This window comes from Haliotis rufescens, unplaced genomic scaffold (genome assembly GCF_023055435.1).
Source record: "Haliotis rufescens isolate VD_foot unplaced genomic scaffold, xgHalRufe1.0.p SCAF_17, whole genome shotgun sequence".
Lineage (NCBI taxonomy): Eukaryota > Metazoa > Mollusca > Gastropoda > Lepetellida > Haliotidae > Haliotis > Haliotis rufescens.
The window spans coordinates 18,045,004-18,069,668 of record NW_025963857.1 but is presented as its reverse complement, the minus strand read 5'-3'; the positions used below and the strand labels follow the sequence as shown (position 1 = coordinate 18,069,668).

General features: G+C 40.9%; 1 protein-coding gene across 3 annotated transcripts in view; it reads left to right on the top strand.

Moving 5' to 3' along the window:
- LOC124137985 overlaps positions 1–24,665 on the top strand; it is a 203,286-nt gene that overhangs the window by 32,588 nt on the left and 146,033 nt on the right. The gene's annotated exons all lie outside the window — the stretch shown is intronic.

Genomic DNA, 24,665 nt, shown 5'->3' with positions numbered 1-24,665 from the left:
TTCCAGAACTTATGATTTAAGCTAAATATTATTGCCTGAGAGGCTTTGCAAGGACTCCTGTCTCTTAAAGGGACAACTTGTTCTTGTTATTTACATAATCTAGAACTTATGATTTAATCTTATAATTATTGCCTCAGAGACTTCTGCAAGTCTAGGATATTCCTGGCGACGCTGTCGATATGCAAGAGCCATTAGTTTCACGTAGAGAACACATGTGTTCCAATGACATGTCAATCTGAAGTGCGCGGGAGCTAAAAATTCAGACCGATGGCTCGGTCTAGCCTGTATGTGACCAACATAAATGCCTTGTATGAGAATTAAGTGGCTGGAATAGTCCGTGGTAGGTTTTGCGGATGTTGTGTTCAAAGTTTAAAACACAATTCTGAATACGCTTCATAACATCAAATTGAATAGAGATGTTTTGTCGAGGGGATAATTGTCAATGGGACGAGATAATACATGATTGTATCTGAAATAAGATGTTTGCTATTATTCTGATGATGGTTGTTCCTCCGCCCTTGTATATCTTCGTCGATATCTTGGGATATCCACTTGAAGAGGTACTTGGATCGGTCGAAGTTTAACAAGGCTGTGGACAGTTTAGTCATAAGGAAGATGTCATCGCTGATTTTCAGTGACCTATTCCTACATTTTTTTCACCACTATTTTGCCTTTTACGCCGGCAATATTCCAGCTATATGACGGCGGTCTATAAATAATCCAGTGATTGATATCATGAGCATCGATCCACGCAATTGGGATACGATTACATGCATCAACACAATCAACGGACCCTACCATCCGATCACGTAAGTCGCCTTTCACGACAAGCATGGGTTGCTGAAGCCCAATTCTAACCCGGATCTTCACGACCTTACGCCTCTTGGCAGCCTTGTCGTAAAAGCCTGGCTCATCACGCAGAGGATTGGAGTTCTCCCCGACGAAATGGTTTTTTTCCATTCTCTCGCCGTGATATGAAACATGTACAGTGGTATAAAACCTTATTTTAAAATGAGGAGTGTATCCTGCAAACTGACTGGTGAATAAGCGTTTAAGATTGGAACAAGGAAATACATGTTGATTGCGGGTTCAAAGAGGCGACCAAATGGATCATGTAATCAGGCTCGGTAACTTGGTTGATTGTGTATGATTGTACACCGACTCACAATGAACCCATCATATTACTGGAATATTGCTCCGCGCAGCGTTACACAACAAACAAAACGGAAATCTTCTGGTCTTAATACTGCGGTTGAATACGTTCCTTTTACGAATGGTAATTGTTTCTAAATATCACACAATTTGAAAAAAACATAGCATTTAGCTTGGCAAAAAGAGGACACCGCGGTTATTATATACTGCCGAGCAAAAGAAATTATACACTTGAAAATTGGATTTGACCCAAAAATTACGAACGTTATTAAAACGGTACATGGCTGAAAGCATTCCCCAAAACGGTTCAAACTTGAAGTCAAAAACGCAACTATGATACTCGTATCAAATACATCACCATCGAATAAGCATGTCCTGTTTGTTTCAGTATTAGTCACCATCAAACATTAGTGTATGCCTTCTTTTGCCTCGTAACTTCCATTAATTTTCATTTTAAAAATCACAACTACGTTTAAGCTGGCGGACTCAGTTGTAATTGAAGTTCATTCCATGCAGTCATGTATTGTTTAATAACATCATATTATTCCAAGGTGACGTCGGTGTCAACCCGTTCGTCTATTTTGTGAACAGGTTAAAAGTAGCTATTAGACAACCCAGGTATATTTTGTTTGTTTGTTGTTTAACGCTGCACTCAGCAATATTCCACCTATATGACAGCGGTCTGTAAATAATCAAGTCTGGACCGGACAACCCAGTGATTGACTTCATGAGCATCGATCCATGCAATTGGATACGATGATATGTATCAACAAAGTCAGCAAGTCTGACCACCCGATCCCGTTTGTCGCCTCTTACGACAAGCATAGTCACCTTGTACGGCAAGCATGGGTTGCTGAAGATCTATTCTATCCCGGATCTTCATGGGTCCCAGGTGTAGTCAGGGATGAGTGACTTTGCTGGTTAGACAAAGGCATGTGGATCAACCCATTGTATTGTGAAGAGCGTAGCACGAAATTAAAACAAAAGAACAAATGTTCTTGCATCATTTATTTATCGATCTTAGCTCTTAAAAAGAAGCCACAAGCATAATGTTGTCAACAATTATTCCACATAGACACTTCACCGTTCACGCCAAGCACAAGATTCAACAATTATTCCACATAGACACTTCACTGTTCACAACGAGCATAAGAACCAACAATTATTCCACATAGACACTTCACCGTTCACAACAAGCATAAGAATCAACAATTATTCCACATAGACACTTCACTGTTCACAACAAGCATAAGAATCAACAATTATTCCACATAGACACTTCACTGTTCACAACAAGCATAAGAACCAACAATTGTTCCACATAGACACTTCACCGTTCACAACAAGCATAAGAATCAACAATTATTCCACATAGACACTTCACTGTTCACAACAAGCATAAGAATCAACAATTATTCCACATAGACACTTCACTGTTCACAACAAGCATAAGAATCAACAATTATTCCACATAGACACTTCACTGTTCACAACAAGCATAAGAATCAACAATTATTCCACATAGACACTTCACCGTTCACAACAAGCATAAGAATCGACAATTGTTCCACATAGACACTTCACTGTTCACAACAAGCATAAGAATCAACAATTATTCCACATAGACACTTCACCGTTCACAACAAGCATAAGAATCAACAATTATTCCACATAGACACTTCACTGTTCACAACAAGCATAAGAATCAACAATTATTCCACATAGACACTTCACTGTTCACAACAAGCATAAGAATCAACAATTGTTCCACACAGACACTTCACTGCTCACAACAAGCATAAGAATCAACAATTGTTCCACATAGACACTTCACTGTTCACAACAAGCATAAGAATCAACAATTATTCCACATGGACACTTCACTGTTCACAACAAGCAAAAGAATCAACAATTATTCCATATGGACACTTCACCGTTCACAAGCACAAGATTCAACAATTATTCCATATGGACACTTCACTGTTCACAACAAACATACCTTTTAACAATTATTCCAAATAGACACTTCACTGTTCACGAAAAGCATAAGATTCAACTGTACTGTCGGAAATCTTAGAAGAATGCTTTTTGCACGTTAAAACAAGATCAAATGTTCCACAGACAGGTGCCATTGAAATATCAAGTAACTACCGATCTACCTGACTGTGGTTTGAAGTATTTCAGTTACAATGAGTTCTAAGAAAACCTTTTTCTATTATCTGCTATTTATTTCTATATTGTCAAACGATGTTATTGTAGTTACATTTCTTGATTGAAAAATAAAACTTTTATTAATCATATTCCATTACTAAGAATTTGAATAAATACACTGCTTTATTAATCTCCATTTCAACTTGTCTCTTCCCAAACACCCCCATGCCCACTGATAGTCTCTCCCAAACAGATTATACGGGTCTGTACTGAGCCATGGTGAAACCACTCATGCATGGTTAGACAACCCAGGCGTAGTGAAGCTCTAAAAATTGGACGCCCCGGGTTGTAATTGTGACGTCATGGCTCACAGCAGTGACAGTTCACATAGAAAGAATGTGATACGGAAAAGTACCGATAACGTTTCTATTTTACACTGTCGATAACGTCTTTGGTTCAGGGATCAATTACTCAATAACACCCCTAAATCTGAATGAGTGGCGTTAAGCCCAATATAACAGATAAATCACAGCAGTTTACCTGTTGCCACGGGGGCAATACAGGGTATACCCACGTCCATTTATTTCCAGGTATACGTACAAAATCGCTAAGTTCTTCAGAGACATATTTGACCATTTACAGGATTATATTAATTACTTGTCTATATAATTAATTACTCCTCTCAATGTTCTAAGTATGGTTGATGTATGCTAGCCATTAGCGTCTTGTCATCGTTTTATGAAATAATAAATGCGTCATGACTCACCCTACTGGTCTGTATGGAACATTATTTATGCCTGATATAGAGAGTGTAATGGCAACTAAATTAACATTGATGACAATGTTATATGGTTCATATCAAGAACCGTCACAAATCGATATGTTGTGTCTAGATTGCATCCACACTCGCCCAATAATCAATAAGTTGCTGGGCTTTGTTTCCTATGAACAAGACCCATCATAGTTACCATTTGTCGACAACAGCTCACAACTCAGTGAGTGAGTGAGTGAGTGAGTATTGTTCAATGCCTCATAGCTAACAACTGTGTGAATGGGTGAGTGAGTGAGTGAGTATTGTTCAATGCCTCATAGCTAACAACTGTGTGAATGGGTGAGTGGGTGTGTATTGTTCAATGCCCCATAGCTAACAACTGTGTGAATGGGTGAGTGGGTGAGTATTGTTCAATGTCCCATAGCTAACAACTGTGTAAATGGGTGTGTGGGTGAGTGAGTGAAGTGGTGAGTATTGTTCAATGCCCCATAGCTAACAACTGTGTGAATGGGTGTGTGAGTGAGTTGTTCAATGCCCCATAGTTAACAACTGTGTGAATGGGTGTGTGAGTGAGTGGGTGAGTATTGTTCAATTCCTCATAGCTAACAACTGTGTAAATGGGTGTGTTTGTGAGTGAGTGGGTGGGTGAGTGAAGTGGTGAGTATTCTTCAATGCCTCATAGCTAACAACTGAGTAAATGGGTGTGTGGGTGACTGAGTTGGTAGGTGAGTGAGTGGGTGAGTATTGTTCAATGCCTCATAGCTAACAACTGAGTAGATGGGTGTGTGAGTGAGTGGGTGCGTGAGTGAGTCAATGTTTTTAACGCCGTATAGCTAACAACTGAAGACTTTAACACTGAAAAGGAAAATCAGGGTTTCAGATCGATTCATTTTCGAGAACATTGACTAATTGTCATCAAAATGTCCTCAAGATATTTTGTCAAATATAATTCCAAACAAAATTAGATGATATCATGGAAATGTTCTAATGCGTCTCAAGCACTTTCGCTAAAAGTGTATGTAACTTTGCACGCACAGTTTGTAATATTACTCTCATAATAATCATGTACCAATTGCAATTAGGGGTTTCAAATGAGAATCGGTGCAATATGTGTTAACAAAAGTATCAAATTATATGTGTTGTCTCAAGGAGACATTACCTGAAGAGGGAACGTGGGTGGCCCAGATGTCAAAGCGCCTATTTCGATGTGCAGAGTTCCCTCCCTTCGGTGTGCAAGCCTATCCTATGATGGTGGGGTCGATTCCCACTTTCGCCATATAAATATGCAACTTTATATAACGAGATAGAACCATGTCCACGTAAAAAATGTTTCATGACACCGTATCTGTAACCTTTGAAGATATATATACAATCGTATCTCAATTGCGTGGATCGATGTTCATGATGTCAATCCCTGGATTGTCTGGTCCATACTCGATTATGTACTGACCGCCCTCATATAGCTGGAATTTTGTGCGGCGTTAAACAAGAAACAAACAAACAAAACCATCGTACATTTGATCACGGGGAATGTTCCAATATTCAGTTTCGCTGAACATGCATGTATTCGAAGGCTGAACTTTTAAGCCGATGTGAATTTAATTTGGACACACTCTGAAAAAGACAACATAGTGTTGGTCTGAAAATAATAAAGAAAAACTATTCGAATATTTTTAATTAAACAGCCTGGGAAGCCCAAAGTTCTTCATATTTTGTGGTCAGTGGATATTTTGAGTATGTTTAGCTCTTTAGTTATTCAGATAACTTGTATTGCCATGGCCAATATGAGTGTATTTCACAAGTGTATTGCAGAAGGATTATATATTTCACCCTTCATGATGTGTTACTTGCATACATAGAAGGCGAAGTAGGTGGTTTAAACGGGGGTTTAACGTCGCAGTCGGGTAGCCTAGTGGTTAAAGCGTTCGCTCGCCACGCCGAAGACCCGGGTTCGAATCCCGAATTCAAGATTATGGCGAAGTGTGCGTACGTGCGTGCGTGGCTGCTTGTACTCGTCCGGACTAATGCAGAGTCTACAGTGCTATCCCACTGAGGAACGACGTCGCTGTTTAACACTCCGAGCCGCCCAGTCCTGGGCAATCAGTCCAGTCCGCCAGGCAGGGCAACAACAAGTTCCATCTTTTAACTACTTTCGATATGACGCGGCCGGGATTGACACCCCCGACCTTGCATTCTCTGGGCAGACGCTATATCCACTAGATCACAGAGTCCTGCACAGAAAAATTACGCACCTGTAGTGAGTGAGTATGGTTTTACGCCGCTTTTAGCAATATTCCAGCAATATCACGGCGGGGGACACCAGAAATGGGCTTCACACATTGTACCCATGTCGGGAATCGAACCCGGGTCTTCGGCGTGACGAGCGAACGCTTTAACCACTAGGCTACCCGACCGCCCCTACGCACCTGTATGAACTGTGTCCTGTACAATGAGTTTTATTGGCACGCACTGAGCGAGTCTTGCAACACCGTTACACAATATACGATTCCTCCTTCCTCTATTCAAATCGTTGCTATTGAAGGCGCCTCTTCTAAATTTCACACATCGTCTGACAATTGTTAGATCAGCTTTAAAGACGGGAGCAGGACCTCATTCAAGGTAGTACAATATTTAATCTTGGAGGGGAAACACGGAATCTCTCTAACCCACTAGGTCATTTCCGGCCTCAGTAAACGTTCTGGGTAATTAATTGGAAAGCCAAATATCGTCTGCTGCTAAGCTGCACAGTGCTTCCTATCTTCCATTGTTTAGCGCCGTTCAATAATATTTGCCCAGGAATTATCCGGAACTTCGAGACGGGATGCTCCGAATTATCTGTTGCGAGTTCCACGAGAGACTTATGGGCATTTTTCTTAGCGTCATTCGCCGGAGTTGAGCTTCTTGGGATTCATAGCGCTGCCGCGGAGTCGCGAGAGTGTGTACGGAGCTGGCGCGTTCTCAGATATTCTTATCTATAGATAATCCACAAGCACTACCAGGAAACAATTGGCTTGTCTGGAAGAACTCTAATGAACAAACTACATCGTTAGAAACATAGCTTCACACCATGTCCCAATGCTGTATTTTCCTGCAGAAGGCAACATGACGTATATCGATATTTTTTTTCAAATCGTGTACACACGGGAGGCATTGTTTACTATGTCTGAACTAGGACTTAAACTGACACCATGCTGACAGTTTTAAGTAGAAATCGGGGTGTACATTTAGTTAGTGTACATTTGTGTCTCGGGGAGCGGGGGTTGGGGGTGGGGGGGGGAGTGCATCTGTCAAATTGAGTACGATAATCTGTGCCGCTATACTCACCGCCATAATAAACGCATTATGGATTGCCACACATACGTATACCTTGCTTTATCCGTATTGTATTTGTTTTCGGTTTGTACTAAAGGTCATACTGCATAAAGTCGTATAAAGTCAAATCTCATTAGCCCGTACACCCCGTTTTCCGGACGGATTCTTCAAATATGAGCCTATTACCCAACAGGATGAGATGGTAATGTGACTGTTAATCTCCTAGCGTCGTACGGGCAACATGTGTTGAATACTCCCCTGGGAGCTGAGAAAGAATACTAGTATCGAGTGCTCACTGATCCAGGGGTAATACAGTTTTAGCCCTTAAGGCATGCTTATGCATGGAATACAGAGCTATATAAATAAATTATTATTTATTATTATTACTTATCAAAATGTTTTAACCTTCAGTTTGGTTGTTTTGTTTATGCAATCTTGGTGCATCCTCACACAGTTTGAACATGATTTTATGTGAATCTCGTTTTTTGTGGGAGGTCAGAATATATGGTAACCCCTTTAACTCGAAGTCAGCGAGTTGTCGAAGTCGAGTTGTCCATATTTCGAGACAATCGATATTAAACCAAAGTGCAAAGGGTGATGTTTGGATCACAACGTTACATCCTCTTAAATGATTTATCAAGAAAGAAAGAGTACAAGTTAACGAGCCAAAATTCGCCGTTCATAGAAACAAAGAGTTTGATAACAGATGTCAGGAGTTAAACTTGAATTATTAACCCCAGTGTTTCCAAACATCCATCTTCGTTACCCTGTCAGAGGAAATATATGTGAGATTGCATATCTACAAGCCAGAGAGAGTGTCGGCCAAGCACACCTACTGACAAACCAGCTTTAGAACATGAAATATACACAAAACCTGTGTGCGTGACTTCTTGGCAGACGTTTAGGACTGAAGCCATAAATATTCATGAACATATTTTCTCAGGCTGCGATTTCTCTCAACTGAGTTCAGTCGCAGATGTATCTTGCATAACTACGTCAAGAGCAAAAAAAAAGAATTTTATTGCAGTGAAACCCGACAACAATTGATGGCAATGATGCTGTCCTCCAAGGCCTACTGCAGGCCGCAAACACATATTCCTTGGACCAGTCAGTCTTAAAGATCAAACATTACAAGGATTATGGGCAAGAGCTTTCGACAGGCACTAGTCACGCACGCGTTGGAACACGGCCACGCTTACCGTGTTTTCTTGAGATCCCGCGCGCTGGATGTTAATGGTCATATCATCAGCTTGGAGTCAAAGTGACACGCGGTTTAAAGGGAAGTGACATCACATGTTGAGAAGCAGACGACTTTTTGTAGAGCTCGTGCACCACGTGGCACGTGCTCTCGCGGAAGGCTGCGCTTCTCAGAGGGTCAGATGTGATTGAGGAGCAGGTCCGTTTGTATACACTTTTCGGTATCAGTGTAGCTTACTGGTTTTGATGGATTCATAGAAAAATCAATGGTGGTGGCAGGCAAGATGGATGAGGGAACGAGAGAGAATCGGCGTCGGTAGGAGTCACTCGTACCTGACAGAGCTGGTCTCGAGAGGCGTCGGATCCTGGCCGTTCAGATAGCTGTCACATAAAAGCTGGGGAAGTGTCACCTTGCCAAGATTGGCCTGTCAGCGGAAATATCCGCCACCTTGCCCCCACAATGCAGTTCCCGACTCTGTTGATGTCTGATGCTGTTGCTGCTGCAGCTCTCGCAATCACAGGATCGATGCTGGACGTATCAATAACACATCAAACACGCATCAATTGATGCGCCATTGACAGCGTTTGAACAAGGCTCCTGCGCAGTTTGCAGTTTGGCCATCGACGAATTTCGAGGAGTTTTTTTTATCAATTATGTCACACTCAACAAATTGGACGAGTTTGTCCAATTGATTCCGCCCATTCTGTACCCGCTATTAACGATAAGGGCTTTATCGTGTACAACTGATAGTAGGCATGGTGGGAGAGCTGGCATGCGCACAACGTCACGCCTCCGGATATGATTTCTTGCCATCTGTAGTTTTCCCGCGCTCCGAGTGGTACCAAACTCTCTAACTGTCGTCTGCTGACACGAGGGTTTGTAACCGAGGGGTTTTATATTAACTTATAGCATCTCGTGTGTGACACTTGATGTGATAGAGATATCACCACTTGTTGTAAATGTTAGATCTCACGGCAACGCGAACATGCGAGACTGGAACTATTATGATTAAACACTGAATTGGGCACGTTAAGTACCTGGCCTTTCAATGCGTGAATATAGATTATATTGAACTTTTCCCGAGTCCAGTCATATCATAACAATGATAATCACAGTCTGAGGAGGGAAATACCACATCACCATTATTGCTGAAGCTTACACTGTCTTAAATACCAGGCTAGTGTAGCTGGCTAGGATTCTTGTGTTACATGCAAAGTGTCTGTTTAATCATCGATAACGATAATTAATAGTATCTATTACTTTCAAGAATTACAAAGCAGCGCGAGCGGTCGGGTAGCTTTGTGGTTAAAGCGTTCGCTCGTCACGCCGAAGACCCGGGTTCGATTCCCGACATGGGTACAATGTGTGAAGCCCATTTCTGGTGTCCCCCGCCGTGATATTGCTGGAATATTGCTAAAAGCGGCGTAAACCCATACTCACTCACTCACTACAAAGCAGCGTTGAACCCAACTCCCTCACTCATTCAAATACCAAATGTTGAGTGGATCGAATGGCCAGGAAGTGCGGATACAGCAATTGGGAAAAGGGGGTACATATTTTATAAAGTCGGGTGCACTTAAAATGTTTAAAAATGAATAGAGATAATGCGGATGACTTTGAGTTCGATTTCGTTATTTTTTCTAATGCAACAACGTGATTAGCAAGCTATGAAAGGTGTGCAGGGGTAGCTTCACACCTTGTACCTCTGCCGGAACAGTAGGATAACAAGATGGCAGCTTAAACGATATAATTCATTTTTTCTAATTTAAGCCAAACTACCTATTGTAGCTGGACACGTGAGTAACTGAAAAAAGATCATATGTAGCGTTTATGTCTTAAACAACTGAAAATAAAAGCACTGTAAATACTACTATTGTTTTTAATGGAACTGATAACATCGGAAAGGGGTGGGAGGGGGGAGGGGGGTTGCGACTGTGTCTGATCTGGTCCTCTGGTCTGTGACATGTATATGGTCATGAATACATGTACAGTTTAAACAAGTGATCCACACGGAATTATTGTTGTTTCCAGAGAGTCGTTTATATCACGCTATTTAACGCCAATCTGTAAAACATCTAGCCTGGAGCAGTCAAACTGGTGATGGATAGCATGAGCAGCAATCCACACCGTCAAGTTACCCAAGCCCGTATCCTCATCAAGTAAGCTGTGCATTAGGTGCCAAAGGCCTAATCTACACCAGAATCACTGCGGGGTCGTGTTCTGTAAACCATTTGGTCATGGTACGATCAAGAAGAAATTACATTAGTCTTTCTAGCAAACCCAGACATCAACTTCCCTACACATTATGATGCTACTTTCAAACTGGAGTTACAACATGTCTCCTTACTCAAATAAACATCCTGATATGAAACGCCAATCTTATACGATGAGGGCAATGGAGCGTTTCCTTTGATGCCAAGGGAGATAATTTCACTAAAGTGCTCTTTAGTACGTGAAGATCGTAAAGTATTCTTCAGGCTCCGATTACGTCAGAGAAGATTTCAAAATGTCAAGAATTGCGGAAACCTCTGCGTTGTTGAAGGTACAATGGGAATACTTATTTAGAAGTTGCGGTATCCTCGACTGGGGCTCAATGTCTTCAAGTGCCTAGCAGTAAAGGATATTACTGACGTGTTGCCTAGATCAGCGCCCTTGTAGTGAAAGTAGTATATCTGTGTCGTCATCTTTGCCACGCTGATTTACTGAATCTTTGAAGCATGGTTAGTGAATGACAGTTACTGAAGTTAATTTGCGCACGTGTCGCTCAAACAGCTGGAAATGACGTTCGTGAAATAAACACGTGTCTTATGTGCCTTTTCATTTGCTCTTTGCAGAGTTTCGCCCCTTTGTAATGCCAGGATCCTTAGTATTTTAACACCATACTGCGGTCGTGGGTTGCGCCAAAGTGGAATACATATTAGACCTGCACTACTTCGGGCATTCCTCCCACATTAAACTTAGACGCCGTGATATAACTGGAATACTGCCCAAAGCGGTGTTAATCCAGAATTACTCAGTCAGACATATAACTGGCACTTTTTGTTTATGCTAATATTGGCACGATACTATTTTAAGATAGATTCTCCTTGTCAAGTACATGCAACATTTTCTCATTTAACTCAATCAACACACAAAATGTAGATTGTTGATCATAACGTCTCCCAAAATTTCTTTTACCAAAAAATGGTTTCACTAATGAGTTTCATTTTTTACGGACGTTTGAATACACGAATTCCAGACGAAATCCATTGTTGCAGTAATTTGCAATAAATATTTACAATTTCCATCTTCAAAAGATGACCCGAAGAAGGGTTCATAGAAAAAACAACATGCGTGCTGATATGTAATAGACTTAGTAAACAAGATTCTTTCAACTTAGTAGATTTATTACTTTACCAATGTCAGTGCAATGTTTTAACCCTGCGATCTGTTAGCACAGCAGAATGGCATGTTAATATACTGGCTGCCGAAAGCACAAGGAAGTCTGTTTGGAGCTCAGGGCAAAACCTCTCCCATCCATCAATATGACTTTTTTAGGCTTCTTCTGTCGGCTTCCTTCTCTCAGTGATAAACTGGCAGACATACAAAGTCTTTTTTACATTTTAATGACTTGAATAGCTTCTTCCTTTGGTTTCATTGTAATCTAAGTTCTCCGGAAGTATGATCTGTGGGTAATAAATTAAGTCGCAGGTTTTTTTCACACGAACATGTGATAAAGACTGATACTCCCCCGTTTCCAAGGTCTGGAAATGGTACTGATGTAGTTTATATTCGCTGGATATATCCCCTCATCTTTACACAGAATAACGGTGAATGTGAGAGTGGGGGAGTTTGGTTTAACGTCGCTTTGAACAGTATTCCAGTTATATCACGGCGTGACAGCTTAATGTGGGAGGAAAGCCCGAAGTGATGCAGGTCTCAGACGTTTAACACTTTGGTGAAACCCACGAGCATGGGTATGGTGACTATGGATTTGAGTACGTGACTATCACGTCCACCATGATCAATCGCCAAAGTTGTACAGATACTGTTTCTAAAGTATGCTCATCCATTGGGCTACAGGACTGCCTTCGTGGTCTTGTGGATAGTCCGGACTAGTATAAGCGCGCACGCGCGCGCGCACGCACACATATGCACGTCGCTGAAACAGTGCAGTAATCTTGAACGCGACGTTCAACCCCATTTCATCTCACCTGACATTGGACAACATGTGTATGTTTTAATGGACACTGGGTATTCAAGAAAGCACGAAACTGCAGCTTGGATCAATCCATAGCAAAACGGTTAACCTAATATAATTGACTAAATGATTAATACACGACACTTGCATTGACTTATCCCACGCAATGCATGCTAACAACGAGTATAATTATTCCGTTATTCAACGGATCATTCAGTTTGCATCACAGGTGAGGAAACAACTGCTTGTTTGGCACTAAAAGAGGTCCTTTTTTACAATCCCATCATCCTACCGGGTACCCATTCACAGTGACTATATTTACCCGTTTGACGACGACTCCCAAACAATGATGTATGTAGTCCTGATTATACTTTCTTGATTATTCACGAGAAATGTGAAATAATAAGCGAGTGAGTTAACGTGCACCGTGGGAAAGCGTTATGCATCAGTTACTTCCCCTTGAAATACAGGTAGTAGTGTTTCTGGTTCTGCTTTAGGCGTGTGGGACCTTGTGACAGACATAAAACGTTAATGGCTGCAGCTCTTGTCAAAGACAAATCCAGACAGATACCGTTAGCGAACACTTAATCTCTCCCATCGCCCCTCAAACAATTAGAGACGCGAACCAATGTTTGTTTGTATGTTTGCGCTTTAACGCTTCAAATTAAAAAAAAAATAGAATATAAATTCGAAAACGTTTCAGACTTATCAGTATTAACAGTCTCCACCAGTGACAGCGCCCCCTGTTGAGCAGTTTATCCTTATTCTCCCGCTTCCACGCTGTCTACGAGATTTGAACGAAAGCTGAACGTCATACTTTCCTTGTTTTTTTTGACAGACGTAGCTATCAATTAATGTCCACCGATATTTCTTTTTATTCTGCCCGGGTGAAAATCTAGCCAGATCTGAAAGATCCTTTGGGTAAATCCTTCTTCTAGCCAAGCGAGAAATACCACAAAGAAACACAAGGGGTGACGTCACGTCTTTGTGGTCCAAACAAAACGATTACATTCCAAATAAACTTTCTCGAACGTGAGTAAAGAGTTACCAAAAGCAGAAAATAAAACAATGGTTTGTGGACTCCTGAGTTGTGTGAGTTATTAGAATTTAGTGAAATGTACTCTCCATAAAGTTTGTCTTTAATTCCAAGTCTGTGCCCGTGGGGATTCCTGGAGCTTTTAGCCAAGATGATTTTGCGCGGACTGGCGACAAGTATATGCTAGTGGATATATACACTGGCACCTCGTTAATCTGGACGGAACCTGGTAAAATCGTCCGGATTTACAATTTTCCTGATTAACAAATATTAAGTGGATAATAATGACACAATGATGCTTTTTTGTCCGTTGTTCCAGCTATTGTAAACAGTGTAAATAATTTTTAAATATTCTGCAAAATAATCGAATCTGAAATAGATGAAATAGTGAATGACATCATGAGCATCGATCTAAGCAATTGGGATACGATGACATGCATCAACCACGTCACAAAGCCTGACCACCCGATCCCGTTAGTCGCCTCCTATGGTAAGCGCAGTCACCTCTTACGACAAGCATAGGTTGCTGAAGACCAATTCCCATCCGGATCTCCGAAGGTACTGCTGTTAACGCTTCCATGTATACAAAACGACATCCACACCCAGTATTGGTTAATCCGGATAATTTCACAGGAGACGCAATTGGCCGGATTAACGGGGTTTAAATTCACAAATCTAATTGGTAAGTTAAATCTAAAGTACACTTTTGAGTTGAACACACTTAGCTAAAAATCCGGTGTGTACATATTTACACTTACACAACGATATGGGCTCTCTTTGCGGACAAAGTCATTATACATTTATATAACCTAAAATACACGGAGGGCCACAATGGGGATAAATACAGACGTTCTTAACAGTACTCGTTTGACGAGGTTTCCTGAATAACGAGGTTTCACTGTGTATGAGTTACCATACTTTGAACACGAATCTGAGGAGGCGACAGAATATGATAAAATATTGAAAAGATAAACAAACAGAACCACAAGAATTTAAAGGGTCGCATCTCTCGCTGACGTGACGTCAAAATAAGGGCATGACGTTATGTAGAAGTGCTTTCAAGAGGAAGGGCAATGTGACACACGTGACACTACTCTGAGTAGAATTGAGATTAAATCTAACATACTGCACCGTGTCGGCGATGATATTGAGTAAACGTATTTTATTGATTATTTCGTTGAAAACGTCCTGGTTTGGTAAACAAAGCGACACAGTGTATGTGATAGCGCTCTTGAATAGAATATCACAGCAGTGTTCGCTGTATTAGCTCCTCTCTTGAGTTGATCGTGTCACATGATATTTAGAGAATATGATGTTGGGACAGAAGTTATTAAGGAGTATGTACCCCCCTCCCCCGCTTAGGATGCGGCGTAGCTCAGTCGAACGGGTGTTAGCTTGTTGCGCAGGCGGACCAGGTTCGACCCCCTTCTTCATTATTTGTCGTCGGGTTTGTTTTTTTGTCAACATCTGTCAAACCTATTCATTTAACTGAACTACCTGGTCAATGAGTGGTCAGTTACTATCTGATCAAGGAGTGGTCGGTCACTATCTGGTCAATGTGTGGTCGGTCACTATCTGGTCCATACAATACAAGGGAATTGGTCACCCTTCCCATGCCAAGCTCTTAAACTAAATCCCATCTCTTCCAATTCACTCCCTTCAACATTTTAAGCAGCCATTTCAAGAATGCATCATCCCGTGTCAATCACAAGGTGGAATCGCTTCATTACCAGAAGCACCGGTTCCAGAAATCTCTGGCATCGTGTCACTGCACCGTCTTCTTTGTTTCCTGTAAAGTCTCCAATTACGCAGAAACTAAAAGCCCGATGTAGATCGTTCAATACAAACCCAGGTCGGCCTCTGCATCCTCATCCCGCGTTCGCCCACTTAACATCTCAGTTAAGTTAGTTGGTCTGTCTCAAGGGGGCCCCCGTACTCTACAAACTCATCCCAATCTAAGACATGATTTGAATATTGCGTGATGTGTCTCCCTGCATGCAAACTAAATTGACGGCTGTGGCGGAGTCCGACCAACAGTGTTTTTTCTCACAGCTTCTAAGATTAATTAGATCAACGGATTCCGATAAAACAAACTTGGCCGGGCGAAGACGCGGTGTTGGCACTGTTTAGAACGTGGGGAAATTGTATTATTATCTTTAAAACAATAGCTTGAAGGCATTTGGATGAGAACGCGAAATGTCCCTTAAAGCATTCCATACAAGAGCTTCAGTTTATACACAATAGATGCCCGTTTGAATAAGTATGTAAACTCTATTTATATGTAAATCTCCCATATATATGTAGCGTTGGCGTAGATTGACTCAATGTAAGTGGAAAGGGTTGTTTTGTTTGTTTACGCAATGCGTCATGTTTTTTTAAATGTTGATTTCCCGAACAGAAGTATAATGTTCGCTGGCTGACTTTGTTGATACATGTCATCGTATCCCAAATGCGCAGATCGATGCTTATGATGTCAAACACAGGACTGTCAAGTCCAGGCTCCCATTATTTACAGACAGTAATCGTTGGTGCGGTTTTACGAGGGTCCGTTCAACCATACAACGTTTCTCACACACACACACACACACACACACACACACACACACACACACACACACACACACACACACACCAGTGCTCATCTGTCAAACTATAAAAGCACGTGTCCTTGTCAATCTCATCTCAGAGAGTATAATGATGACAAGGCCTACTTTCAATTTCATTATACCGAAGGCTAAGATCGGATGTGCCATTTGCTATGATCGGTCAAATATTTCAAAAAATGTCTTTAATTACTTCGGGTTTACTGTTACGGTTGCCTCAAAGTTGCCTTTCTGACAAGGAGTAGCAGTGGAAGACGGGATTTTAATTGGTTTCTTTCGCGGGTTCGATCAAACCGAGCTGGGCTTATTTTGGAATATTCAATTATATTTTCTCATTTTCTAACCATTTCCATGGAATGAATTTATTTTTATTTTCACGATTTTCGATTTTTCATTTATCTTTCTGTTAGAGTGAGTCGTGTGATCCCGTTTATTATAGGGTCCATGATGCAAATCAAGAAATAGCATGACATGTAGCGCAGTGCAAATTAACGAGCAACATGACAAATGAACATGAAAAAATCTAGGAGTCTTCCGTTTCAATTCCACATCTCTTCGTCACAAGATATTAATATCCATGAATAAACATGTTCATTCTGACAAGACTTTTCTGGAAAGCCATCTTAATAAATGCGTTCTTTTCAAACTCCGTTATACAACCACCCCATTATAACGCCATCACAAATTGCGTTAATGCTTATAAGGAAATTAATCCCGCTATAAAACGCCGTTGCAAATTAAAGAATTAAAGCAATTTGAAATTGCGTTATAGTGGGATGGTTGTATAACGAATCTCTTGACTTATGTGCGTTGCAATGCCGTTTTCGCTGTAATGCCACAGCCATGCCAGTACAGACGTACACGTTAATGAAGACTGGAGAACATTTTTAGCACATCTGAGGATATGGGACGGTGGGGCTCTTTGTGACAAGTCCGGTCGGGTTCACTCGAGTGAGTGAGTGAGTGAGTGAAAGGGAGGGGGGGTGGGGGGGGGGGGGGGGGGGGGTGTCGCTGTCTAGTAATTCCCTTTTCACTGTGTAGTGAATTATGTAGTTGAAATCTGACATTAATAATTCGTTGGCAGTTTAATGATTGGAATTTAAAAATACAAAGTTATTAAAATTAAATGTCAACTTTAATCAAAACTGAAACGTTTAGAATGGCATAACCAAATGATGTCAACTCAGAATGTCAGCATTTAAAAAAATGTAATTCAATTATATTTTAAAATCTTTTGACATGGAACTAACACGGCGGCTAAAAAAACTGACGCAGTTAATATTTTGCGACGTTTTTCTGTAACCTTTCAAACTAAATTCCATCGTGACTGACGCGGTTGCGTCTTCTATTCAAGGGCTGTTAAACAAATTTCCAGTATGTTAGATATTTTTTGTCCTCATTGAATGATTTCTGTCCCAAACTGTTTGCGTGACTTCTTACTAGCACGGAGGCTGCATATCAAACTCCTGGAAAAATCTATTATCGGGAAGTTCAATTGAATCCGGATTATTGACAAAATCTCGGAATAAGCGATGCTACGTGTTAACTTGTCCGTGAGTTGAATGCCACGTGACTTGGATGACAACATGGCCGTCAGGTGGTGATGGCTGCCTGTCAATTAGTTAAATCCGCGTAGAAATAATCAGTAACAGTATTAAATTTGCAGCTAGTTTCATACACATTCATTGTTATCAAGCATCCTACTTTTTGGGCATGTTTCTGCCAATTTATTTAATTGGTTTTGTGGTTGTCATGGCATGGTTTAGCATGGTGTATCACAGTATTCAGATGTACATCGAGTCCCGTTATATCGAAATTATCGGCGATGGGGAAGTGGTTACAGTGTCCGCTCGTCACGCCGACAACCCAGGTTCAATTCTACCCGTCTGTAGTCTATGTTTGGCGTCCCTCGCCGTGCGGTGATTGAATGGTGCTTATCGTGGCGTAAAACAGTACTCACTCACATCCGTATTTGATAAATATCCCATTTATTTGTCAATGCCATTTCTAAACATGGTAATTTGTAAAACTTAGACAACAAGAAAATAGCATTCAATTTGTTATATACATGTAGTCCAGAACCCTGAAGATTCCGGGTTAGAATAGGTCTTCAGCAACCCATGATGGCCGTAAAAGGCGACTATGCTTGTCGTAGGAGGCGACTAACGGGATCGGGTGGTCAGGCTCGCTGACTTGGTTGATACATGTCATCGATCCCAATTGCGCGGATCGATGCTCATGATGTCAATCACTGGATTGTCTGGTCCAGACTCGATTATTTACAGACCGCCGTCATATAGCTGGAATATTGCTGAGTGCGGCGTTAAACAACAAACAAACAAACAAACATGTAGTCCAAGGTGGGGTGAGGTGAATTGAGAATTAATGTCGCGTTCAAGATTATTCCCTTCTATGGCGACATTTTTGCATACATTTGCCTGGCTGAGAACAACAATATAGCCCACCGAGATACCATGCGCAGTTTAACATGGATACCCCACTCCCAGCCGACCAGTCCTTGTTTTATCCCCTTACTACCGAGCGCCGACCAGTACTGTCTTCTGGTGTGACGCCTCTCTACCCACTACACAACAGAAGAGGTTCCTATCAAGCTAAACAACGTACGTCACCTAAAACGCTGATGACAATTAAAAAACACGTTATTCCAAAAATTTGCAACTTTATTAACCGGATCTCGCCATGAAATTTTAGACAAGTTCCCTGACTCACTCGAAGTGATGTTAAATGGAGGCCTGTTACGGTAACCCGGATCTCCAGATACTGTGGATTTAGATATGTTTGAGACTTAGACTGTTTATGTGCAATATATATATATATATATATATATATATATATATATATATATATATATATATATATATATATATATATATATGTATGTATGTATGTATGTATGTATGTACAAATGTACAAATGTACAAATGTACTAATGTACATGGTTTGATTAATCCCTGGTTTCGACACATCGGAGTTGGAAAAACAAGAATTCGATATAGAGTGTACTGTTAATTTAACGATGTAACTTGTAAGGAATACCATATACAGGCATGATGTATAATTTAAATGTTTAAGAGAACCTTAATTTCGACATACATGAGTTTGAGATACCTTCGGTCAAGGAGCGAATGTGTTTCAAGACATTCAAAGAAAAACACCTTTGTCGTCACTATTATCATAATACATGGATGATCGCACAACTGATCCCCGTAGGGGCGGTCGGGTAGCCTAGTGGTTAAAGCTGAAGACCAGGGTTCGATTCCCGACATGGGTACAATGTGTGAAGCCCATTTCTGGTGTCCCCCGCCGTGATATTGCTGGAATATTGCTAAAAGCGGCGTAAAACCATACTCACTCACTCACTCACTGATCCCCGTACGGAAAATACTCGTATATACTAACTGTGATAAATTAGGGAACATTGGCCTTCACACGCCACACTATTTATATATGTATAGACTAACGGTAACATAGACTAACATTTAGTCTCTGAAATCTTATATTACACAATATCCTTCTTGACTCTAAAAATATATAAAAAATTCCCTATGCTGATTTCAGAATAGAGCTAGCTTGAGCTGGCTAGACTTGCTTTTGCATGCATTTCTAGAAAATAAATTTCATAAAATAAATATATTCCACGGTCACGGTGCAGGACTAACGGTAACACTATACCCGTGTGTTTCACCAGAGTGATAAATATATAAAACTTGCATCGCTTCGGGCCTTCCTCCATCCTAACCCTGACGCACCGTAGAATACTGGCCAAAGCGGTGTTAAACCAAAGTTACTGACACACTCAAAGTGACCAGTGTTTTGATGAAAGAACCCATTATCAACATTTCATACAATTCCTTCTTTTGATATAACGAATTCGTGTGACAAACAGAAACAATTTTTTCCGGGTGAATTTCTACGCGTTCCCTTTTTTATATCCCTCAGTATATATAGACTCGCGCTATACTCGTTGTGTACACACACACACGAACCAACGGTTTAGTGAATGTATTATTAACAAGCCGATACAGGCCCACTAATATGGTCTGGTATTTCAGTCGTTTAATTTAGTTACGCGTTTGTTATCCATGTTTAAGGTTTGCCTTCCTCATCACTCGGCCATGATCATGATTGTGTCTAACCTAATCAAAAGGTCGAAACATGCAAGGCACCAGCTAATTTTGAAACGGCGGCTGATGAAGGCTAAAGTTATATTTTTCATTTTTTGGCATGTTGTGTCATTTGACTTTAGGGGGAAATATTTTTGAATTATTTGACAAGTTTTCATCTTTTTTTATTTTTTATTTAAGCCATCTGTTATGCTGGTGAGTAAGGGGCCGTGAAATTAACCTGCATTTCGGCGAAAACAAATCAATTCCACTTCTCGCTGTCTTCAAGTACGCCTTCTTATCGCAACATCAGCAAATTGGGTTTAGCAAGCTAATATAGAAATGCACTGTGATGGCCCTTCAATTAGATGTATTTTTAAACCAATTAACAAACTAACTTTTCGGTATTATCAGCTCATGAAACAATGTCAGGAGAACGCTACGGGATTACGGAACTTCGGCTGCGAAAACAGTATTTACAATATCCGGTTTTTCGATGTAACTGTCGCGCAACAGGAAGTGTTGTTGCATGTGTTCAGATGTTGAGTTACTTTGATTTAAATGGCGATTATGTGACCAATATGCGTGCAATCGCGACATTAATGTCTTGCTCCTATTCCGTTTATTGCCCCGACATAGCGAGTCGTGTTTTATTCCCCCATAACGCTGCAGTCCTTCCATACATTATGCAAAACTAGGATCGTCAACCAAATTCCAAGATGGCGTCAATGTGGACTGCTAATGGGCGAATATATCGCAATTACTGCCGTCTTTGGCGTCCTGCTGTCATCTATTGCATAATTTCTACTGACGACATCATTTTGGTTTTAGTATTATTGATAATCCGCTGTGGATTTAAATATTACTACAATATGCTTTTGAATTTTATCTTCAAGAGAAGCTGGCGAAATGAAAGAATCAATGCCAGACCTTTCCTTGAAGAATACACCAGGTTTTTTTGTAGCATCGATTTGTAATCGATTTCATGGACCATTATTCAAAACAATTCGACTCCGTCGATGTTGCGGTGTTCTAAAAGTGCTGTGAGAAGAAGTCATTCAACTTTGAGTTTATTCAAGGACAAAAGAGTTAACTATACATCTAAATAACAAACAGATCAAATCATGTAGCGTTTTAGATGCACGGTCTGGTGATCATATTGATTAATGCAACATCCTCCGTCTGCTAATGTTAACAGATTGTCTGTTGATGTGAAGTGTTATTCAGGTTGTAATACCTTTTGGTATTTTAATGTTCTGGGTTTTGTTTAATACATACAAACCTCACTTTATACGACACAATGCGACACACGTCAACTCACTTCAAGTGTGTATTAATAAATTGTTTTGATTCAAAGTCTGTTTATGACGTGCGTTGTTTAGACTCATTTTAAAGCAACGTACCGTAGTAAGATATCGACAATAAGGAACTGCTTATTTGAATCACGAAACCTCGCTATATCGAATTTTATTATCTCGATATATCGTTTGAGAGAACTTAACGTATATAATTGATCGGCTTGTCTCGTACACTGGGTAACTAGATATATTACCAATGTTCCTTCCAGTTCGAGTGAGTGAGTGAGTTGGGGTAAACGCCACTTTGAACAGTATTCCAGTCATCTGAAGGCGTGTCAGCTTAATGTGGAAGAAAGCCCGAAGTCTCAGACGTTTACAACTTTGGTGAAACCCACAAGCAGGGGTATGGTGATAACAAACCGAGAAACATAATCGGGGAGATTCGGGATTCGAACCCACGACCGTGGGTTGCTGGTGTGCCCAAAGGATCGAACTCTGCCCCGAATTGCAGCACCTTAGTAGTCGACTAGGACACCCATGCCACCTTACAGTCTGAGTTTTAAAGGTTTAGGTTTATAAATACTGAGAATAACACTTAGTGTAGTATATTAAATAACTATGTTTCAGTTCTGATAGTTGTGTAAAAGAAACTGCCAAAGATCCAATCATCCCAGGGCTGTGCACGGACACGTTGTCGAACGCAGGAGTATTGCCTGATCGATGTAAAACTTTAATTACATAAATAACTTCTACTTTCAAAAATCCCTTCTTATAAAGATATAAGATGTAGGTAATACCATCCTCTAATTAATTATATTTACACAGTCGTAGAATAAATCTGATTAATTTGCTAAGAGTCCACCCATGGATCACATTGCCGTGTGCCAATTACTCGCCAGCTTCAGCGACATATGCTTTTGTCAGTTCCATGGCGGGACTAAGCCTACGACTAACTGTCCGACATCATGCCTTGCGGTAATATCCTATCTTCCTTAAGACTAATCTGAATGTATTGCATGCAAGGAGTCAATTCATCACTGGAACATATACACCGAGACCTATACGTGCTGTCGTCGGTCTCCAGACCCGACTGACCTCTAAGCTGATTAAGTCAGAAATAAAATAACCATTTCCGCAGACTGAATAACGTTATCAAATAGTCGTCACGACGACTGAGTCACTATGTTTAAGGAGTTATGCCCCTATGGGGAACAGAACATGCGGGTCTGGATGTTAGGGGGAAAACACACGTATTAAGTGTTTTGAATTTTCATGATGTTATTTATCCATCATATCCAACAACATGAACCTAAGGCTACAGCACATCTCAATTACATAGTATAGGGCACTGGTGGCCCTGTCGACCAGGACGCCGCAATTCGCTTGGCAGAGTTGCGTCCCTTGGGCATGCCATGAACCTATTAGTGTGGGTTCGCCCCATCTTCCCGAGGCAAGGGAGTTATCTGACTTTAAAAGTCCAGTTTCCACCCTTGCCGAACTAGGCTGGAATTACTGGGCTCGATCGTTGCGCCAACAGTGGCTATTACCAACGATGTCCCTTCTAAGCCTCTCCTATGGACCAATCAGATTCCACCTCTCGTATCACTTGCGTTTGCTTCACACAAAATGGTGGCGCCCAGTCAGGACGATCTGATTGATAATAAAGATCTATATTGTGATAAAACGGGTCTTACATCGCGAAATGCATCAAATAACGTGAGCACCTTGATTAAAAACATGAAAGGATTAGGAAAATATCTGCTGACAACGAATTGGCGATGCACATGCTTTGCAAACCCTGCAATCGATCGAAATCTGCACGACAGTTTACGAACCGGATTTTGATTTCGGTGCGCGATTTTGATTGGACTATGCATAGACACGTTAGTCCAGACAAAACGTAACTCCATAATACCAGCCTAGTTCGGCAAGGGGGGAAACTGGACTTTTATAGTCAGTTAACTCCTTTGCCTCGGGAAGATGGGTTCGCCCCGATTATGTTTCTAGGTTCGTCATTACCATACCTGTGCTCGTGGGGTTCACCAAAGGGGTAAAGGTTTGAGACCTGCATCACTTCAGGCTTTCCTCACACATTAGCTGACACGCCGTGATATGACTGGTATAGTGTTAAACGCGGCATTAAACCCAACTAACGTACTCACTCAGTCCATAGGATATCCGCCAGCATTTGGACGAATCCATATTGGATTATACACTTATTTCACACCTTCACGTGACTATCACATCAAGCAACAAAATCTGACGGCGGACGCGACATCAAATGTCCATATCAAATTGTATGGTGATTATTGACTTATTTCTATAAAGATCAGGTAAAATATACTTGAGCTTCTCATGACGTTTTTAAAACTGACTGGGTGGGGAGAATTTTATGTCTTTTTACTTCTTTAGTTGCTTCAAATATATATTACTGAAAAGTTCTAATTTTCCACGTGACATATTTAAGCTTCGCCACCTTCGACTTTAGGTACAAAAAAGTCGGCCCGGTATAAAAACGAAAATGGAGCTAAAACGTCGCTTGTTAACATTGCTTAAAACTAATACATTATAAGGGGCGGTGGGTGATGGGAAACGAACCGATCTATAAAACAGCCTTTCTCAAAATCGGCTTGGTGTGGATTCACAGTGTTACACTATACATTTACCTCCTTGACGAATCCCAGGACATATATGTGAGAACAAATCAAGTATCCAAATCGGGCTGAATCTTGGATTCGAAAAGACGGCCAGCGATTCTGTCAGTTAAGGGACGCATCTCTGCAAAAGAAGCTGTTAATGAACACCATTGGCGTCTATGTTTGAATAACATTAACATAGG